Source organism: Xiphophorus hellerii, chromosome 20, assembly GCF_003331165.1.
Source record: "Xiphophorus hellerii strain 12219 chromosome 20, Xiphophorus_hellerii-4.1, whole genome shotgun sequence".
NCBI classification, from domain to species: domain Eukaryota; kingdom Metazoa; phylum Chordata; class Actinopteri; order Cyprinodontiformes; family Poeciliidae; genus Xiphophorus; species Xiphophorus hellerii.
This window is the reverse complement of record NC_045691.1, coordinates 12,866,068-12,881,234: the sequence shown is the minus strand read 5'-3', so window position 1 is coordinate 12,881,234 and position 15,167 is coordinate 12,866,068. Positions and strand designations below refer to the sequence as shown.

Below are 15,167 nucleotides of genomic sequence, written 5' to 3'. Positions count from 1 at the left end.
AAAAAGCAATTAAATAATTGCAATGCTAAAGAAATAATCCTAATAACTTTAAAGTTTATTAGTTTGTTCTCCATCAGTGCTTTTCATTGATCTAGTTCAGGTGATCCAATAACTAATATATCACTGAACAGAAATGTTTGCTTGTGTTGGATATCTACAGATTACTATATTTTCCCCCCAAAAGGTTCAAATCTTTCTGTCCACCCACTCATGTATCTGTAGAGTTACCAGTTAATCTATCATGCAGTGTTAGGACTGTGTGAGGAAGTCGAAGTTCTACGCATATACAGGAAGAACATGCTAACTGCAGAAAACCCTGGGTCTGTTATAGAGGTGATGAGAGTCAATAAACTAAGAAATAAATAGTTCCTCAGTTGTGAGGTGCAACTTTTAGATTGGATGAATGCATCATGTGCAAAGACCACAACATCAGGCTGCGTCACTAAGCTGCTCAAGAGGACGGTTTCACAGAGACTGAGAGCTAGCATAAAGAAAAACTGTTGAACTGAATAGATACGTTTCTTTCACTGTGAATCAATGTGGACATTCAGGAGAAACAAGTTAATTATTTCAATAAAATACATAAACGTTTCCCCTGAAATTGCACAAAAGCTGAGCTTGTGGTTATTTCAGTGATACAATACTGGACATTAATATATCTAGCCACACAGAAGCTTTCTGCAACAACCTCCTAGAAGGCTTCTTGATCGTGCTAAATCTGGGAACCTCATGGTGAGGGATTCTTGGAAGCTACAGAACCTGACTTGTATTTACAATTCTTTAAATTGTCATGAGTACGAAGTAGATGTGAAGCAGCCGAGGCTCAGAGGTGCACAAAGGTGTTTGGGTGTTGTTGCTAAGGTACACATAAGGTTTCTTTTTGCATCATTTGATTAAAGATGATCTCATTTTACTAAATCTTCAACTCTTAAACAGCCATGAGTTTTAGTGCAGGTTTTATGACTTTTATCTCAGACAGAAGAAAATGTGTAATGATTAACGCCGTTTGTTTGTTTGCTGGTTCTCACTTTAAATGAATATGAAAATAAAAATAATTAATGATTCTATTAATGAGATTAATGTCAAATTCCAATGGGAGAAGATTTTGATGATTTCCAATTGTTCTTCCAAAACAATCTTGAGAAATGTTAAGTCTCTGAATTACTAAAAAGTAATTGTAACAGGCAGGACAAACAAAGGAATGCTAAACACAAACTGATAGCTGGAAAATTTCCACCAAGAATTGACGTAAAAAAAAAAAAAAGGTGCTTATTTGATTCTTACTAACAAGTCAACTTTGCAAAATCATCCAACATGAACTGGATTTCAACCTCAGCCAATCAGATTTCAGTTCCTCATTGTCCTGCGGTGTGTTTATGGTTTGGCCGCACTCAACCAAAGAGAAATTACATCGGGCTGAAAGGCATCAATGTCGAGGAGTTGCCCAACCTGTTCTGCCGCACTTCAACTTGTCTTGTTTACATGCTGCATCTACAGTGCGTTTGTCAGAGTGAGTTTGAGGCCCAGGCCCAGGTCTCTGAGTGGAGAATCAGAGACTAATTCATATCAAAGCTGGACGCTCTGTATTTCTGCTCCACTGCAGCAGGGGAGCAACCATCAGAAGGACAGAAGCAAAGGCCGCTTTGAAAACCAGCAAGATTGGAGCCTCTCCCTGGATGGCTGCCATGCCAAACTGAGGTCTTGTGTGTGTGTTTGTGTGTGTTGGCGTGTGTGTGTGTGTGTGTGCAACCTTTTGTACAAAATGGAAAGAGGGTTGGAGTGAGTGGGAGTTTTGAATTAGGGAAGGTGGGTTGGGGAGGATTATGTAACATGAATAGCTTGAGCGAACTGAAGCCAACAACTTTACTCCAGCCTGTAAAGTACAACTGAATAGCTGGAATGTTTCTCAACCGTTTCCCTCCGTCGGTGCAACGCTTAACCAGATTTCTGCAAAGCCCAAATCAGCTTTGGCCAATTAGGAAGCTTGATGATTCTGCAAAGCTTAAAGTTTACAAGTAGTGCTAACCTGGATGGAAAATCAAATATTATTTTGTCACTAGGCATAAGTGTTTACTACGCTTCGTCCCCAGAGACAGAATCTTATTTCAAAACATACAATAGAAAGGGTTCTGGTGTTACAGCAGTGGAATCCTGTCTAAATACCAGCTGCAAAAGTCCAAGTTTCCATATCCATTAGCAAAAAAGATAAACACTGTGCTACACAGAATCATGAATCTAATCTCTTCTAAAAATAGGAAAACTACATTTAAAATTGATTTGGACTCATTTCAAGTATTAGTGTTTTCCAGTAAACAGATTTGAGATGTTTTGGATCTCAGATCAGAATGTCTCTTCAATGCCACTCTTAAAGCAATTCCAGTTCTGAAGGACAGGACCAGAAAGGTTTGGGATAAACCAAAGTGTTGCTGGAGAGAGCGGTTTCTGGGGGTCTACCTTATATCAGGAACTAACCTGAGATTAGAAGAAGATGCATGAACTGATGGACAGATGATGGATGGATGGATGGATGGATGGATGGATGGATGGATGGATAAACTCAAGGAACAAATGGACATGTGGATGGACTGACTAATAAATGGACAAACAGACAATTGGACGGACGGACGAAAGTAAAATAGTTTTCAGAAATCTCCTCTGACTGGATCTCGGCTGTAAAAGCTGAACATCGACAGGCCTCTCACCTTCACACCTTCACTTATTGTGGGTTTAAAAACAAAAACAAAGGCACCGACAGCTGGATGTTCCGTAACGTGCAGCTCGTAATCTCTGTGGGAAAGTGTTAGGAATAAGCGGGGCTCTGGCTGATGTGATAATCCGGGCTAGTTGTTGAAACAGCGCTAAGATCTGATCAGATAGAGGAGGCTTTAGCTGGAAACACAGCCAAGCCTCAGCTGCTGCTGCTGCTGATTACTGCTCTCCCATAAACACAACAACAAGCCCCAGCATGAGGGGTTTCAGCAGCATTCACCACTCCACAGGTCTGGAGAAAAGCAGCACTTCGAACAAAGAAGTAAAGCCAGAACTCCTTTTGTTTTCTTCGCTTTGAATAACTTGTTCAAGAGGGGACCTTTGTAGGATCGTTGTGATTTCACTTCCACTGCCACTTTCAGGCAGATGACTCAGTACTGTGGCCCGTTTGGGGAGCCGTTTTAAAACCCCGAGCCCTCACACAGGAGTACATCCTATGTGCGGGTGGCCCCAGTGGGACTCCAACCTCTAAAGCCATTCAGCTAGGCAGCACTACTCAACCACTGATAGACTGGGCTATTAAAAACACATCTGCTTTACATATTAGAACTGACACCAAAGAACAAAGCGCAAAGTCAAGCTTTCATCATGGAGACTGGCTCCATCTGATATGCAATTAGAAGACCACACAGAGTGATGTGGTTTAGGGCTGCTGGGCACAACAAGCACTAAGTGCTGCTAGTTTAAAAAACCCAAAAAAAAAACATGTATGTTGGGAAAGCCAGTCAGTTTGAATTGATGTTTGTTGTCTAGTGATTGTGTTTGTGATTTTTTTCAGACCTAAATTAAGCAGTTAGTATCTGTCATTATATGCAGAGGAGCTCCTGATGCAGCAGACGGAAATCCCTCCTTGGACTAAAACCAGGAATGTGGAGCTCTTATTTTTGTTTCCCACTTTGGTATTGTAATGGGGTTCTTGGTTTTTAATCTGCCCTTCTTTCTATTTGTGGATCCTGCCTACCATAAAAAGCATTCATGTGAAAAAGCACAATGAGTGTCTTCACATGGTCTGATATTTCACGATTAGTCAATCTCTCTGGGTTTTAGTTGAGGACTCATGGTGTATTATTCCAATGAACTATTAGTGGAGCATTTGTCGTATAGATGAATGTGTTTCTCTGAGATTCAAACGTATAGGTTAGGATTTTCAAGTTGAATAAAAATCTACTCAAAATTGATTGAAAATACATCTCCCCAACACTGCCTTGACAGCTGTAGATATAGACATGCATTTGCTCTGCTGTTAGTTTGTATTTTATTAAGTCAGTAGCACACACACACACACACACAGTGTCTTGCACGAGTAAATGCTCTGCAACCTTTTCAGATTACAATACAAACTTCAATGCATTTTAAGGGGCTTTTGTGATATAATAACAAAGTAGAACATAAACTGATTCATGTTTTACCGCAGTTAGAGCAGCAAGCCTTTGGGGTAAGTCTCTACCAGCTTTGTACATCTTAGTTTAAAACTTCACAATCATGCATTTATGCAACTTATAAACACGGTGGTGGCTGTGCTATACTGTGAGGGTGTGCTTGTTCAGCTGAATACACATGCTAGCCCCAATTTTCCATATTTGTTTTTTTAAAAGAATTTTAAAAATATTTAATTTTCCTTCCTCTCCTCTACAATAAAGTCTCAATAAAGTACACTGGTGATTGTAGTTGTAGCATGACACACCTATTACCACTTATCCGTCAAAATAACTTGATCAGAGAATTTGAAAACAAACTTCTCCCTATTTTACGAAAACCCTCTGATTAGTGAGCCTCAGGTATTTATGATGACTGATTGTCAGTAATTTTGGTTTGTTCATTAACCACAGTAGGGGGTTATCTACACCAAATATTTGTTCGATAATTAAAAAGAGAAACTGCTCAGAGTCTAAAACTGTTATTTCTATGACTGGCAGAATTAATAGTCATCAACAGAAAGCAGATCAAACACCACACAGGGGTGTCTGCTCAGGAATTTTTTGTTTCTTCTAACAAATGATTCACATCTATGAGTGTGGATTAAAGAGTTGAAGGGATGCTTCCCTTTTCATCTACCCCCTCCGAACCTCCTGAGGGCAGGTTTTATCTCTAGGAGGACAGAAGACCCCTAAAAGTGGCTTCAACAATCACAGCGAGAAGCAACAGTCAATAAAAGTAGCTCCTGTACACCTCACAATGGGTTAGTGGTTAGAAACCCTTACCAGCTGTCCACATTGGGAAAAAAAAATCCCAGAAAAGACTTACGGAGGTTTCTTTTTTAGCTCCTCTCCTTTGCTTTCCTCTCTTTTGGGAAACCGCACTGCACTTGTCATGGAATTACCAAAAGACACATTTAAAATTACCGTAACAACTGCAATAATAGCAAGTGTGTGTGCATGTTTATGGGCCTTTGTGGTGACCCTGTCCTGCTGAGCGAGAGATCAGGCCTCACTCCCACAATGACATCTCACATATATAAACATCATATACTGGAACAAACAAATGATCTGTGGCTTCTGGGTGCAGGATGTAAATAAATAATGCAGCTTTGGGTGTAGCCTCCATGAGGCGTCACTTTCCGGCTCAGAGGGTTCTGCCCTGAAACGCCGGCGCTTTGAAGTCGACTCAGAGCTGGGATGAGGTTTAAAAATCACCTGAGGTGTTGCTGAAGGACAACTTTAGTTTAGTTTATCAGGAGGCACTCAAAGCGGCGAGAGACGAGCAAAAGCATTTTTTACCATGTGTACATAATGATTTTCTTACATTTTTGTTTCAGACTATAATGAAAGTGCACGATGAAAAATTTTCTGAGACGTTTAATCTGACTTAACCTGTGAAAATTTCACTAAACATACTTATACATAAGGATTAAAATGTTAAAGAACTGCTGTTGCCTATTTTTTTTTTATGTGCACTTCTCTGAACTAAAACTTTTTCAAAACACATTTAAAGCTTGAAAACAAAATCAAGAGATTTTTTCTACACCAGATTCGATTTCCAATTTTAATTTACTTATTTTCTTTTCTAGAAAGGAAATTACAAATGATACTTTAAATACTTTAAAATACTTTTAAAAAATAAGCTGTGAGTTGTAAAACAGAGCAACAGGAAAAGGCTGCAAGAAATTTTGTTTAATAACGAAATGTTGTCATGATATCAACAGAATAAATGTTACCAGAAGTATGTCTTCAAACTACAAGAAAAAAATTGTTTAATCATAAAAAAAACTTGAATAATATATATTTTTTTGTTAGTTCTTGTGTTGGAGTTCTCATAAAACTACTACTTCATTTTCCAAATATTACAACTATTCTGGGAATATTAAGATTTTATTCTTACAGTATTTAAACTATTATCATATGATTTTATTTATTGCTACAACTGTATTCTCGTAAAATTATGACTATATTTGTTAGGAAAAAAAATAATTTTTCCTGACCTTTACATTTTGTAGTAGAGTTGAATTCAAAGCCTAAATACATATTAGCTAGCTGTGAACAACGCTCGTCATACAAGACGGCAGGCATTGTGAGTGCTGACATCACTCTGAACTACGGAAACCCAAGGAGTGCATTGGTGGAAAAAAGTGTAATCCAGATTTCCCAAAAATTACATCTTCAAAAAACAAAAATTTAATTAACCGATAAAATCTACTTATCAGCCAGTCCAAGTTCAATCCTCCAAACATTTAATTTAGTAGCTAAAGTCGTTTGTGGCAGAGAGATTACAAAACATCACAACATTTGTACAAAGAACATCCATCAGGAGAAGGGTATATCAGAGTAAAACTGCATTTTATAGAAAAAATAGTCATTCAGGGGAATAATGTGTCTGGAGAGAGAGAGAGACAGAAACCTTTTCTTCCAGTGAAAATATCCAAGCCACAGTTTCAAAAGGCATGATTTTGCCTTTTGAAAAATGAATAAAATGCGGGTAGTTCAGTTCGAGTTCAGTTTTGACCCAAAACTGTCAGCTGAAAGCTGAAAACGATTTCCTTTTAAGCATGAACAAACAAAAAGCAACAAACTTTTGAACTGACCCAACCATAGTCCAGAGCTAATTATGAGAGAAGATCTGTGGGTCACACGAAGAGGGCTGCAGACAACAGATGTTCTCATAATCTGACAGATTTGGAGAGAATTTCAAAGGCAGCAAAGGTTGGAGTCAGTGTTCAGTTTTCAGCTTTGTTGTCAAGCTGAAAAACTTCAAGGAGACTCATGTTTTGCTCTTCTGTGACTTTAGGGTCATAAGTGAACACAGTATCAGTGGAAGTAACTTGGAGAACCTTTGCAAGGCAGACTAGGGATGCTAATCGACTCCCAAATATGAAGGTTGAATGTTGACCCTAAATCAAAAAGTACATCAGCAGAATTTTAACTGTGTGTGCAAAAATTCAACCAGGTTATTGCAGCTTTACAGATCTAAATCACATAAAACCAATTAAAGGAAGAATCTTTTTCTAAATGACTCATGATGGTCTCTTTTCTTTCCCCAATACAAAAGTCTAGATTTCTTACAGGGATGTGAAGACTTTTAAAAGCGACAATAAACCAGGGACCTAACACTAAGGTTAAAAAGTGTTTTAGCCTTCTGGTTTGCTTTTGAAGTACCATCTCTGGCAGCAAACGTTAATTAGCTCAAATGTCAAAAAAAAAAGTCATAGATAGGTCATAACTGTGCTGTGTATTAAAATTTCAGCATAAAACATTTGAGAAGCTCAAGCAAATGGAATGATGCTCATTAAAGTCAAACAAGAAATGGAAATACAGGCTGAGAGGAATAAAACAGAGTCTGGGAGAACAATAGCTGCAGCTCTATTATTGGATTTAAATTATTCCATCCTGGCTTTGAAGATATGTTGGTCTCTTGCAAAAAATGTAGAAAAAACATATTTAGTGGTTTGTTTTCCCCAAATGAATCCTCAGTGTTAATCTGTACAAGAAGACAATGTGTCATGTTCCAGTAAAAAGAAAGATCAACTGGGATTAAGAGTGCTAAACCCTATTTAGCTTCAGGATCATCTTTCAGTACCACACCAAAATAATCCCACAAACAAGTGTCCAACAAATGACGAGAGTAAACTGGCTGATGAAAGAATCTGAATTACCCATCATCAGCAGAGATGACCTCATACAATCTGGTACAAAGCCAAGAATTGCTGCAGTTCGTTACAATCCTGAATTCCTCAAACAACCCTGCACAGCAAGTCGGGCGTCTGCAGCAGGGTGGCTTCACCAGCTGAGAGACGCCTTAAAGTGAAGTGAAAAGGCCAAAGGAAACCTACATAATAATAAGCTACGACATGTGGCCCAAGGTTCTTTGCTTTTTCTTTCAAATAGGAAAAAGTTTCTCAAATATATTTGGAATTAGCAACATCCTTCCAAAGTATAGGATTTTATTTTATACTGCTTGAGAAAAAAGTTTACTAGCATTAATCTACTATTTTTTATTATCTGTTAATTTAGATTTTTGTAGATGATCATTAAATGCTGCAATCAAGATTTTCCCTAAAATAATATGAATCAATATATTTACGCATCTACTATAGTGTTTCTATTAATATGTCGTAGTTTGTTAAATTATCAAAACCTTGAATTAGCAATAACTGTTGAAATAATTTGAAATGCTTCATAGAAGGAACTCAGTACTTCATGCTTAAAGCTGATGATTTATGGTCCTTAGAATTGGAGACATTAGAACATTAGTTTGTTAATAATTACTCAAACCCTAAGTTTGAGTAATTATTATTAAATCATGCAAAGGTTTTAGTAGATTAGGCTTTAGACCGTGCTTTGAATGACGCGCTAGAGTTTAAGCAAATAAAACAACACGCTGCTCTCTTCTACTTTGTTTCTAGTTTGTGCCACAGAGTCAAGTTTGGTTGGTTTAACACAAAGGAGTTGGTTTAAGTGAATGCAAGAAAAAAATTACAACTGGAAGTTTTTGTGCAACTTTACACAAAAAACAAGCAGGAATGTAAAACTCATGCTAGTTATATACTCTGCTGTTTTTGGATTTAACAAACTTAGATGTTTAAACCCAACAAGATTGATTTCTCTAATCTTTGTGTATGCATTACGTCTGCAGTCTTCAGTAGCTTTGACGATTTTTGATGGGTTTTTTTCTTTTGTATTTTGCTTTTTAAACTCTCTCTTCTGTCCTCATTGCAGCTTGAAGCTATCCAAAGTGAGTGAAAATCATAAAACAAAAGTCTCCAAACCCACTAATGGCTTCTGTTTAATAAAAAAAAAAAATGTCTCAGGGCAGATCGTACAAGTCCACACAAAACGCAGAGCTTGGCTTAATATTGCTTCACAGTAAAAAAGCTCATTTGATAAAGCAGTTCCAGATGCTTCGGCCCATGGGATGCGTTGCTGTAGGTGTGTCTGTTTTTGCATGTTGATGTGGTTCAGTAAACTGAGAACAGATCTCAGGATTGCTGATGGCTACAGTCTGGATGTCACACACTGCAGCTACCACCAACATGAACAGAGATGTGCAAGTATTGACGAAGCTTTGATTTTTTTTTAATAAGCACAGTTTACTAAAACAGAAAGACTTTGTCCATATTTTAAAGCAACATGTTAGTTGATCATGTGGCCCTCTAACAAATTTCTTCTCCTTTTACTTTTGTGTCACATTTAAATGCATTAGATAATGCAAATTTTGATATTAGACAAAGATAATCCAAGTAAATTAAGCATGAAGTTTTGAAACTATGATTATATTTATTAAAATAAAACAGCTATCCAAACCCACCTGGCCCCATGTGAAAAAAGAAACCTAATGATTGTGCCAAACCCTGGGAGCAACAACTGACATCAAGTGTTTGTGAAAACTAGAATTGAACCTTTTACCTCCATGAGGGAGGTTTGGTCCACTCTAATTCACAGAATTGTTGTAATGTAGCAACAGGGAGGGGTTGTTTAAACATGAACGCGCTGTATAAGGTCATACCACATCATCACAATCTCATTTAAACCCAAACTTTGACTATCTACCCAACAATATTCATTTTGACTTTTTTAAATGGGACCATGGAAGTTTGGATGGCTCTTCTATTTATTGAATGAAATTGTTATGTCTGATAATATCTGTCTGTTGATTTAATCAAGCACAGAACAATGAATCTTGACATGTCCAAACAATCTGACACAATACCTCAAGGTCTGGATCATTTAAGCTATGCATAATGTAGGAGGCACATGTAATCACTATATGTTAAAACAGCAAATTAAAACTACTATATGCCTCCCTTTGACTCTAAATTTAAAATAATAATTTGCCCAGTTCTATTTCCTGCAAGGATCCTTTTGTTCCCTCTGATGTTCTCATTGTTCCAGGCACACAGCTCTCGTGGGGGAACATGGTGTGTCATTTAGTGAGTACACGTCCTATTCACCAAAGCCTGGGACAGGAAGAGGAAAACAAGAAGGGTGGAGACAGGAAAAGGAGGAGAAGCTACAACTTAACCTCCACATCTCTCTTACACTGGGTCAAATTAAACAAAACCCGGAACCACATAATAGCCTCCCACCACACAGCAGTAAAGCATCAAACACTGACTTAATAATATACTTAAAAGATAAGCAGTCTATTGGATTTTTCTATAATAATCTAAACCTACTGTATATCGCAGTAAGAATTTACGGAAAACTATTTGAAAAATCTTTTATTTTTTACTCCAGCAAAAACATTAACTCTGAACCTATAGTATGAGGGGTAAGAAAAGTTAGGCTATTCTTTTATTGTTAATAAAGCAAAGAAATAAGCAAATACAAATAATTACGGTAATTCCAGCTGACCTAAAACAAGAAGGCCAGACGACAAGAGGCTGAGAGCAAAATGACAAAATTTTCATCATGCATCTGCGACAATGAGAACTGATTTCGGCACATCGACGCGACCTTGTAGATCACTTAAGGCTACTGCCGGTGGTGTAAAATCTGAGCATTATTTAAAATACGCAGTCTTTTCTGACCCTTTCCCTCACTTTATGACCACAGTGTTCCTATCTGCTATTTGCAGCAGGACGATGATTTTTGTAACAAATCTCAAATAATATCAAACTGGTTTCCTAAACATGATAATGGGATTGCTGTACTCCAATGACCTCCAGTCATCAGATCTCAATCCAATAGCACATTTGTAAAACTGACAAATCATCATGTTTGCAGGGAACAAAAGGTCTGAGGAATGTTGCTGACACTCTTTTAAATCGGCACATCAAATAGCAGCTCTGAAGGTAAAGGGAGGTTCAACCTGACACTAGCAAGTCATACCTAACAAAGTAACCAAGAAGAGAATACTCTTAATAAAATGTCACTTCTTTACAGAGAAACAGTCTGACTAGGAGGAAATTGTATAACTAACTGTACACAATCCAACACTCCAGACATAGTGTGTCTGGATTGTCTGTGCTGTCTTGAAATACACATGCAGTTATCAAAACAGAGGAAGAGTAAATCCAATCAGAGCTCATTTATGCATTTTTAAAACTAAAATGTTATAGGCCTGATTTTCTAAAGGCTTGTCCGTATAAAGACAGGTACAAAGGTACAAAGCTGATCTACAAGCAACATACAAACAGGATTGTACAGCACAATCACTGAAATTGCAGGCACAATAAATTTAGCGTGCTGGCCTTCATGAATATGCGAAACCTATGTTGATCATCAGAAAGCGCAAAATACTAGGAGGAGGATATGTATTGACTTTCTAAACCTGTACCAGATTGCTAGAGGGTGTTTTTGCTTCTATATTTAACACTTCTGAAAAGTAGGTGGAAGTTGTCATGCAAACATGCGTGTGGTTGCTGTGGTGAGCAAGAGGCATGGATACAATGACAGCAGTCATTGTCAAATGTTTGGAACATTTAAAGAATACAAAATAAGAATAACAAGAGAGATTAGAAATATCCTTAACAATGGTGATTTTGAGCCGCAGGATTACAGAATAAATCCAGTGCATCATCACTTCATCAAAATGTCGTAATGTTTTGATGATCTGCAGGAGAGTGGCCACTTTGTTCCAATTTCTAACAAATTGTGCAGGCCGGAGCTTTATTTTGATTGTTAAATGTTTTTACTGTTGTGTTCTGTCATTGTATACTAATTTAATTTAATTGTATTATTAAAATTATACCTCCAGCATGATGACTTTTTACTTCACTTTTCTTTTTATAGGTCTCCAACACTCTCCATGAAACAGCGCTACATGCAAAATCCTCAAATACGGCAGTCTGCACCACAGTTGCTCCTGTAATCACTTGTGCAATCAATCTTTGTAAATCATGTACAACACATACATTGTTTTCTGGGTTTCTTACGCAATTTACCGCTCCTTCGTTGGAATCTTTGTAGGCCAGCCAGCTCTTATATGATTTGACAAAGACAAGAAAACATTAACAGAACTTTTGCTAAACAGGTAGAGCTTCTTCATTGGAAAAATGGTTTACAACAGGTTTTGGCTACAAACTACTGTTCACAGCAGGAAACAAAAACAAAGAGGGCTAAAACAAGTTATCAGATGTGAAACCCATGACAGTGTAGAATCAGATAAATCATGTTTTTTTTTTTTTTTTTGTTTTTTTATTCCACGCTTTACTTTCTTATCAAGGCCTGCTACCCTCATGACCCAGCATGGAACCAGACAGACAGCAGAACCAGGCCATCGATAGGCTCACCTTTCTCTGCACTACTTTAAACAAGAGCCAATGCTGGAGGCGCTTTTCCATCCTTCACTCACTTTCTTTTCCCTGCCCAAAGGCTCCGTGCAAGTCCTGTCACATATATGCATCAGCACTCCCCAAACCTCAAGCATAGGCTTTGAAGTGTAAAGTCATTGGATTTCCCCTTCGTTTCCACTGCTGCCCAAACCTGTATGATTGGTCGCATGAAATTCACACTTCTTTCGCTTGCTTCTGAAGACAACATAAGGAAATGAACTCCCTTTGTAAAATGTGCATGTCTACACTTGCAGCTAATGATATATAAATGATTTAAGAGAATGTTTTGATGCTCACTTTGATAAATTGGGAGACCAGAAAGACAGGTAAATATTTGTGATAAATGACAGAAGAGGGAAGAATCCTGAAAAGAGGAAAAGGTTAGAGAGAAAAGTCAGAGAGAGTCTTGCTGGGAGTGAAAGTGGCCTGACACTGGTTGAGAAAGGACAAGCCTGGGTTCAGAGGAGCTCTGGTGGGAACAGCATCAGCGCTCAGGTCCCAGCTGAGGTCGTGTCCCCTGGCTGTGTTTTCATAAACTCCTGAGTCTTAGGGTAATCAAACAAAGTGCCGGCATTCTCAGGATTTGGCCCAGAAGGCAAACTTTGGAAACAAACCACATAATAGAAAAATGACAACCTGCAGGGGATGAACCTCATCTGGCTTTTTTTCCCTCACCCATCTCTGACTAACAGGTCAGTTTCTCAGATTTTGTTTTTTGTTACTTTAAGTTGGTCAGGCTCCATTAGCCCCATCATCTCCCTTATCCCCTCCTTCTCATTCTCTCAAAGTTGTAAAGGCCAGCTACAACAACAAATTGAGTCCCTCTTGCCTGGGTGTGGTGGCCTGTGGAGATGCAGCTGGGTCCTGTTGTTTCTCCTGAGAGAGTTTGTCTTCCTATTCAGGACAACTTTTTCTGTGCCTTCTAATCTTTCCCCTAAATATTTGACAAGTTTCGTCTCAAACTTCCAAGTATTTCTTAGCCTTCTGGGAACAATGTTTATCTTCCCTTTCTCTGAACTGTTGAACCACAATTTTCTCACTTCGGTGTGTGAGTGTGTGTGCCATACATTTGACACTTCCTGAATTTTTAGATTTGTTCTTTTTCCTTTCCTATTTCGCGTCACCCAACAGTCCTCACCTCCCATTTCCCATCCCCCTCACCACTCTAAGACCTCTCCTGGTTTCCTCTGACACATATCCTGTATAGAGTAACTCTTATCAACACTTTTGTGAGTCATTCAAGCATTTCATTTAGCTAGAAAAGCCTTAGGTAAAAAAAAGAGAAAAACAACAACTTAGATATATGTTTTAAAGAGAACCTTTAGACATAGGGTTACGGGTTAGATTGGAGCCTTTTTATTCTTTAAATGGGGTCCAGATCATTTAATACTCCTGTGACATTCCTATATGTCATAATTTTTACAGGCACCCATCACAAAAATGTACTTAGCTGCTGCATATCATTGTATGTTTCTCAATAATAAGATAAATTAGAGAAAAATATTAATCAAAATGTTCAAAGTTTGGGTAGAATTTACCTTAATAGTTCATTATTAACTGAACATTTTCTGTAACACCATACTTCCATTTGTTGTGATTCTCACCTACATTTGAACCAACTGAGTGATGAAATATGAAAGATTAAAATCACTGAACATGCCACAATAACTCTCAGAGGCCTACTGCTGGCAGATGTTATTTATTAGTCATAAAACCATTCCTTACAACTAAAAATAGGCCGAAGCACACACAATTACTTTAAACAGTCAAAGCAGATAGAAATCTGATGCATGTTCAGCACAAAACGTTCTACGGCAAAATTGATTTGCATCATCACCAAAAACATTGGGCAGAAAACAATCAAAAGTACAAAGGTGTGAAATGGTGCAACAACCGCCAAGGTGTGAGAGAAATTTGTGGTTTTATGAAGCTGGTGCTGTACTAACATAAACACAGTTTTATGAACCACTTGGTAATAAATCAAGTGCATCAAGGAGGAAGAGTAGTCAAACCTCAATCTAAAAGTAGCATTACTTCTGCATCATGATACTAAAGTAAAATTAGTTAAGTGATCCAAAAAAGTTACCATATTTATGGACTACAAGTCGCATTATTTTTTTATCGTTTGGCTGATCCTGTGACTTAGGTTTATTTTCCTCTTTATGATGCATTTTTGACTACTCAGTTAAATGTTAATTATCTGAAGCCGCAACAAAAGCTAATCGTTGACTAAAGGCAAGATGGCAAAAACTGGAGGAACGAGGCCAAAGAAAAACAGGCTGTCAGGAGAGGTTTGCATTTACGTTTCCATGCCCTGGTAGTTGTCAAGGTGATAAATATAAATGACTTTGCAGGTGGGTCTTCTTGGTGTTACCGCTACATGCAATTACCTTTACATGAAAATATGCACAGAGTCAGAAACTGCCAGCAGACTTCTGACCCAAACTCGATAGTTTCCGTGAGTTCTTTGAAAAGCAGATAACCAAACATAACATGTCACTGGATCATAACATCAACATGGACGAGGTCCCGTCAAGTTTGACAATTTCTAAATAAACACAACAGTCCAGTGCAAGTTTTTTTCCTTACTAGTGCATTTCTTGACTGATGCAATTTTTCGTCCCGAAAATATGATACTCAAAAGTAAAACAACTGTTAGTAAAAATGCTACTTTAGTACAAAGTAAATTATA

General features: G+C 37.8%; 1 protein-coding gene across 1 annotated transcript in view; it reads right to left on the bottom strand.

The window, feature by feature from the left end:
* atg7 (ATG7 autophagy related 7 homolog (S. cerevisiae)) overlaps positions 1–15,167 on the bottom strand; it is a 78,023-nt gene that overhangs the window by 1,708 nt on the left and 61,148 nt on the right. The gene's annotated exons all lie outside the window — the stretch shown is intronic.